Source organism: Nelumbo lutea, chromosome 1, assembly GCF_056320005.1.
Source record: "Nelumbo lutea isolate HS-2025 chromosome 1, American lotus-T2T, whole genome shotgun sequence".
Classification (NCBI taxonomy): Eukaryota; Viridiplantae; Streptophyta; class Magnoliopsida; order Proteales; family Nelumbonaceae; genus Nelumbo; species Nelumbo lutea.
Window position 1 is genome coordinate 175,101,229 of NC_142684.1, and position 7,186 is coordinate 175,108,414.

The following is a 7,186-nucleotide window of genomic DNA, read 5'->3' on the forward strand; positions in this document are numbered from 1 at the left end:
TTTGGAATTTTAGAATCATTTAGGGGTGAAAGAAGGCTTATTTCATGGAAAAGAAGCTTGTTTTTCTCCTTTTTTTTCAGATTTTGTTGTATCTTTTTCGTCGATACACTACTGATACACCCCAATACACCCTCAATATGCCCCGATATGCCCCCGGTATGCCTTGATATGGTCCAATACGAGTCCAATACGCATGAAAAAAAGATGAGACATCCGATTTTCATGCGTATCTCGTATCTGGTTTTGAAAGATATGCTACGCCCGTATCCCGTATTGGACGTATCGTATCAAAATTTTAAACCTTGGCTGTGAGATAGATGCATGTGTCAATCAAGAAACACTAGCACTGTATCAAAACCTGTCAAATGACATGAATGAAACGAAACATATAGTATGTGTTTGATTCCATGGGTGTTTATGAATAGGCCATTTGTTTGTACTTTTTCACTTTAAACATTTATTTGTGCTTTTTCACTTTAAACATTTCTTGTTTTTGTTGTTTGGTTGGATTTCACTTTAAACGTTTTTTGCTCTCCACCTTAGATTAATACCCATTAAAGTATGCCACATCAGCATTTGGTTTCAAGAAACGTTGGGGCATTGGGGGAAAATGAGAATTTGATGTTTCTCCAAATTCCCCATGCACAAAGATCAAAGCGTTTTAATTTTCTACCATTTATTTGATAAACGGTGAAACCAAATAGTTATTTCAGTCTTGTTTCATATGCAATAAACGCCAATGCCTATGTGGCATTGATGTGTCAACGTTTTTTCAATAAATGCACATAGAACCAAACATAGCAATACTTATTGAACTCATCAATCTCCCTAGTTCTATTTCCAATTAATCCAATAAAAAGACAGACCTTGACAACCGGTCATTTGAGTCGGCTCAAGTTGGTGAGTATAACGATGATATTTTACACTGAACCATGAAGAAATGATTGTTGCATTTTTTAAAAACATGATATAATTAGTATAAAATTTTACATTGATTTTCTCAATATAGTATTTATGTAAAACTTCACTTTTAATGAGGTTTTACGGCTATTCATGACATAAAACTCCATTCCATCCAAAACGCATGCAAAATTGAATCGGGTGAAATTTTCCATCATTATACACTTCTTCCAAACACCAATAAAATTGAACTGACCTTAACTTTTACCCCATTTCAAACGCAGCCTCGAGACAAATGATGGAATCCACGATAAAAGAGTCCGGATCTGCTCACGGGCGCCTCACACTGACCTAACAGTATATCCTGATCACACATGGAGAATACTTTATACTTCTATTTATTATTCTATTCATGGAGATGTTATCAATAAAACGTAGGGCCGTGTCCCTTGTACATCATTACATCCATCTCATTGATCATACGGTCATTGGCAACGAGAAAAAAAATCTGCTCTCAAAGGTGAAGCGCCTCGCATCGGTAACATTTCCTGTATTTGTTAATTATTATTCACGGGAGATTTTTCAATGCACGGTGTATACCTGTGAGGCGCCCATTTGTGAGGAACAGATCCCGTCCCAGAAAAAAGATTAATGTCTGTCGTTAAATGCATCAAAAAAGCGAGAACCGTTTGCTTACGATAAGCAAGTTGAGTTGTCTTGGCTTTGGGCCACAACTCCAATTTATGTGCTACTAACCTACTACCATTTACGTGTCGAGTCGAGGTCGAGGAGTCAAATCGCTGGAGTCCAGATCTGCTGTACACTCACAGCTGCTGCATAGGCTTTGCATTTATTTACCCTGTTTCAAACTGTAATTGGCGGTCGTACCTACTTCAAATTACGTCAATAGACTCAATACGTCCTCCTTATTACTTAACTTTTAAAAAGAGAGAATTAAGCCATTAGAGTTGAACACTTTGGAATCATGTCTCTCTTCTTCTTCTTCTTCTTGTCCTACTCTTCCGCTTTATCTCTGCCGACTGCCCTTCTCACACCCATTACCAAAGACCCATCTACTCTCCAGTACACCATTACTGTTAACCAGAAAACCCCCCTCAAACCCGTTAAATTGCTCCTCGACCTCGGTGCCTCTTTCAGTTGGATTGACTGCGACAACAACTACGATTCCCAAACTTATCAACCCATCCCCTGTAACTCATCCCTTTGCGTTTCTCTCAACTCCCTCGCTTGCTCCAGTTGCTTCCATGCACCGGGGCCCGGCTGCGCTAACGACTCCTGTTCACTCTTCCCTGAAAACTCAGTAACTCGGGAAACCACCGTAGCCGAAGCTCTCATCGACTCGCTCGCCTTGCCTACCACCGACGGACACAACCCCGGCCGACTCGCACTGATAAGTGATTTTGTGTTCTCCTGCTCTCCAACTTCTCTGCTCAAAGGTCTCGCACAGGGCGTCACCGGGTTAGCCGCATTGGGTCGGTCGAACTTTTCCCTCCCGGCGCAGGTTAGCACTGCCTTCTCTTCGCCTTACTTGTTTGCTCTATGTTTGTCCAGTTCTGCAACATCTCCTGGTGTCGCGTTCTTCGCTACCGGCGGTCCCTACGTGTTCCTTCCCGAAATTGACCTCTCCAAATTCCTAATTTATACTCCTCTCCTTCTTAATCCGGTGGGAAACACCGTCATTACCTACGTGGGACATCCGTCCGATCAGTACTTCATAGGAGTCACATCCGTCAAAGTTAACGGAAAGGCCCTAGAATTAAACAAGACGCTTCTGGCCATTGATCAGAACGGTTTTGGTGGGACCAAAATCAGCACCGTCGTTCCCTACACCACGATGGAAACTTCGATATACAAAGCCTTGACGGCCGCTTTTATCACCGAGGCAGCTTCACTGAATCTCACCATGACAGACCCATTGAAGCCTTTCAGCGTATGCTACGCATCAAACGATGTTTTCAGTACGAGAGTGGGACCGGCTGTTCCAACCATTGATCTGGTGATGGAAAGAGATGACATATTTTGGAGAATCTTCGGGGCGAATTCAATGGTCAGGATGGTTGGGGAGAAGGAGGAAGAGGTGGTGTGTTTGGGGTTCGTGGATGGTGGGGCCAATCCTAGGACCTCGATCGTGATAGGAGGATACCAGATGGAGGATAATCTACTTCAGTTTGATCTGGGGATGAAAAGGGTTGGGTTCAGTTCTTTACTACTGATCAAGCAGACCAGTTGTGCCAACTTCAATTTTACTTCTAATGATAATCTCAAATATAAATTATTATGAATTCTGTATTTGCTTGTTTCGTATTTTAGGTGTCTATTTTTTCGGCCAAGGAGGAAGGTCCTTATTTTCTTCTATAGCGCGCAACGGAGAATAGACAAAAGGTCCACAACAAAGTCGTGAACCCAAGACACGACTAATATTGGGCCCTGGTTTAAAGGAATAATATTGGGCCCCCGCCACGTGCTTAGGTTTGTATTCCTTTGGGCCGGCGATCTATTTTAAAATTTAGTTAGAGAATTATGCCTTGTTAGTTTAGGAAGAAGCTATTTATCCACGTAAGTGTATTTAATTATTCATATTCTTTTTTGTTAAATTTAGTTAGGCAGACGCGGAATCTCAATTTTCTCATGGTGTTTTGTCTTACACACTTTTTTTATTAATTTGGCTGCAAAAAAGATTTCTGAAAGGGAGTACAGTCCAAAAATCCTTAATTTTTATAAAGTGATACTTGATGAACCTTAAAAAAGTAATTAAGGGTGTGTTTTATATTTATGTTATTGTTTTCATTTGTTTCTTTAAAATGCAACAAATGTTTCTGAAATCTGAGCCATGTTTTTTGTTTTTTCAAACAAAAGCAAGTTGGCTTTTGATAATCATCTTTATTCTTTATTGCACAAATGCACGCTTTACCTGTTCCAAACTCAGCCACCATATACACTAAATTGGCAATCTAGACTGTCACGAGTGTGTTGGTTGTTTGCACTAATAGTCCCGATTGAGTTTGGATAGTACTCATAAGGATGGTAACGGGTGGGGTTGGGGGAGGATTTTGTAAGTTTTATACTCTTCCTATCTCCTCAAGCTTTCCAACTTGTAATTTCTTGAAAGCTAGCAAGGGTTGAATTTTCAAAATCTAAACTGCTCCTGTACATAAAAATACAAGACCCTTCTCTGGCCCTACTGGCCTACTCTTCTTGCATACTTTCTCATCTACGAGCCTATGAAATGATCTTTGCATACTTTAATACCTGTGGATGCTTCAAAATTCAAGTTTCGAATTTTTTTTTTTTCATCTTCTTTCATTTTGTTATTTTTATTTGTTTAAGAGGAGATGAAGGAGAGTTAAAAGAGATAGAGCATCCACAGATATACAATAAAGGAGAGGATTAGATGGTCTCATAAAAAATGCTCATGGGAATAAGAGTATTTGAGCAGGTGTTCTGTAGTGTGGATGAGAAATTGGTGGGTGTGGACACCTTGTGGTAGGATCAATCCACACCACATCACAGTCCATAACTGTTTTAAACTGTGGACAACCTGTGTGGATATGATCAGTCCACACACATAGTGGTGTTTCTGTAGTGTGGTGTGGACCATGTATCTCATGTACATGGAATTAATGATATACACACTTAATTATAAATATGTAATTTTTGCATTTTGTATGATAAATATTTAAAAAAATGCATCAATGAATTAATATTAACAAAGAAATATCATTTTTTATAAAACAATAGTAAAATAATTAAAAATATATATTAAATATAAAAAAATATTATTTCATTGATGTTGACATTCCCAATGGTAAATGAGTTTGTTTGTGCTTTGCCTAATAAGTTCTGTGGACTTGAAAATAGTAACTTTCATATTTGAAAACTAGCTCTGCTCTCATCTGCAAAGCAGGTGGCGGAGGTTAATAGGGAGTATTATCCTATTGGTGACCCAACTCTACTCTCATATGAGTGAGTATCATCCTATTGCACCTAAATAAGTATTTTATTTCATCACTATAATTGATTTTTTGTTTTCTTTTATTTTTCCAATATAAATTCTTGTAGTTGATATTATTGTGTCATATGACCAATTCTATTCACAAGCAGTAATAATGCAAAGCACTGTTTGAATCACAGGAAAATGTGATCAGTGGAATTTTGTGCAAATTCATAGGTATAATTTGGTTTTAAGTATTTTCTACCTGTTTTTCATTGAATAAAAATAAATCTAAAATTTGTAATAAAGTTAAATAATGGAAGAAAAGATGATCAATATAATAGGAGAAGAATAAAAGAGAGAAAGGAAAGAAAAAGACTACAGCGCAATACCGAAAACTAAAGAACACGCATGCTGGAGATTGTGACCACCAACTCACCAATGCAAAACCTAGAAAGAAACAAAAAAAATAATAAAAAAAATAGGAAAGCAACGTAGAGGTTCGGTGAAGAGAAAAAAAAAAAAAAGAGAGAGAGGATGTTGTTAAAGATCAAAAAAGGATGCAACATGGGTCTTACCTTCAATGAAGAACTTGGACAGCATCGGTGGAGCACAACAGAGGCAGTGGAGCACGCAGAGGCAGTGGAGCACAACAGAGGCGGTGGAGCATGCAGAAGCGGTGGCGGTGGAGCACAACAACAAAGGTTTGGCGGATGAGACCTTGAACAAGATGTAGGGTTATAGATATTGTGCGTGAAACACTTTATCAAAGACAACCTATGGAAGAAATCCATCTATGAGAAGAAGCCATTGCCGAGAAATTAGAGTGTGAACAAGACTGGTCCACGAGATAATGTAGACTAGTCCCATCCACAATGAACCAAATGCTACTTTCATCTCATGGCGTGGACCGAAATGGTCCATCCACGAGATGTAAAGAGTACCGAACAACACCTGAATCTTGAAGCATAGGGTAGCTTTTTGTCACAAATGAAAGTTCACGGACATTAAGTATCACTACCCCAACGTATAGGGTGAGTATATGTATTTTATCCAAATATTTTCATCAAAGTTTTTCTTTTATAATATTTATTTTATAAGTTTATATAAAATTCAAAATTCCCCAAAATATATAAAACTCAAAATTTCACACAAATTACACTATATGCAAGTAAAAAAAGATTCTAAAAAAAGTTTATATAAAATTCAGAAGTTCACCCAAGAACTTTTGGATTTGATTAACTCACCTTTAAAAAGATTGGATCCACGTTAGCTAAATAAAAAATCACCAGAATCAAATAATTTTATTTGTATCTATATTTTTATGGTGAACTACTTACTAGGCGACTTTTATTATATAGTTGCACAAAGAAATGCCTAAAGTTAATATTGATTAGTAATCAAAATTGTCGTAGAGAAATCAACCAAAAAAAAACTTTTCTTATTTTTCTAAATTGGTGAAAATTCCTAATTAGTGCTGACAATTCAATATCTGTTATTAACTAATTGTTAACCAGTCGTTAAGTAGCATTTGAAAAAGATACAAATGCTCTTCAAGTGTTATTTAATTTTCTTTATCGACCATCTAAACATTGACAAAAAAATTAACAATCCCAAATCCTTGCCTTTTTCCATTCAAAAAAAGTTGGAGTCAAGTTTGAGTGGTCATTCTGGTGACCCTAACTTATAGAAGAGGTAAGGATTTGAAACTGTTAAATTTTTGTCAATATTTGGATGGTTGACAAAGAAAATTAGATGACACTTGAAAGACATTGGTGTCATTTTAAATGCCACTTAACGACTCGTCAACAACTAGTTAACAAGTACTAGATTTCATGTTTTGAAAGTTTAAGTACTAAATTCTCACATTTTAAAGGACCAAAGTGACACTAGGCCCGAAGTACAAGGTACTAATCGGGAATTTTCCCTTACTATTATTGATGGGGTCCATTATTTGTTTAATAGAGGTATAAATCAGGCCATGCCTTTGGCCTGGCATGACGGTCTACGAGCCATGCTAGGCCCGACACGACTATGCGGGCCATGTTGGGCCTGGAGTTTTAGGTCCATGGGCCGGGTCGGCACGGTACCATCAAACAGGTTGTGTCGCCCATGGCCCGCATGCCAATACTGCCCAATCCACAGCCCAACTAGACACGACCCATGTATATTATTTTTATATATATTATATAAATTATAATTATATAATAATATATAATATATAATATATTAATAAAATAAATAATTTTTTAATTTTATTATACTAATTTATTTAATTATGGTATACATAAACAATTATCAAGATTCATATAAAATTAAAATTTTATTTTTTTT

The 7,186-nt window shown here is 37.2% G+C and overlaps 1 pseudogene across 1 annotated transcript; it reads left to right on the forward strand.

The window, feature by feature from the left end:
• The first annotated feature begins 1,280 nt into the window (after positions 1–1,280).
• LOC148879352 (putative aspartic proteinase GIP2 pseudogene) lies at positions 1,281–3,203 on the forward strand (annotated as a pseudogene). The gene has a single exon (XR_016104195.1). The product of XR_016104195.1 is annotated as a putative aspartic proteinase GIP2 pseudogene (transcript).
• Positions 3,204–7,186: the final 3,983 nt, after the last annotated feature.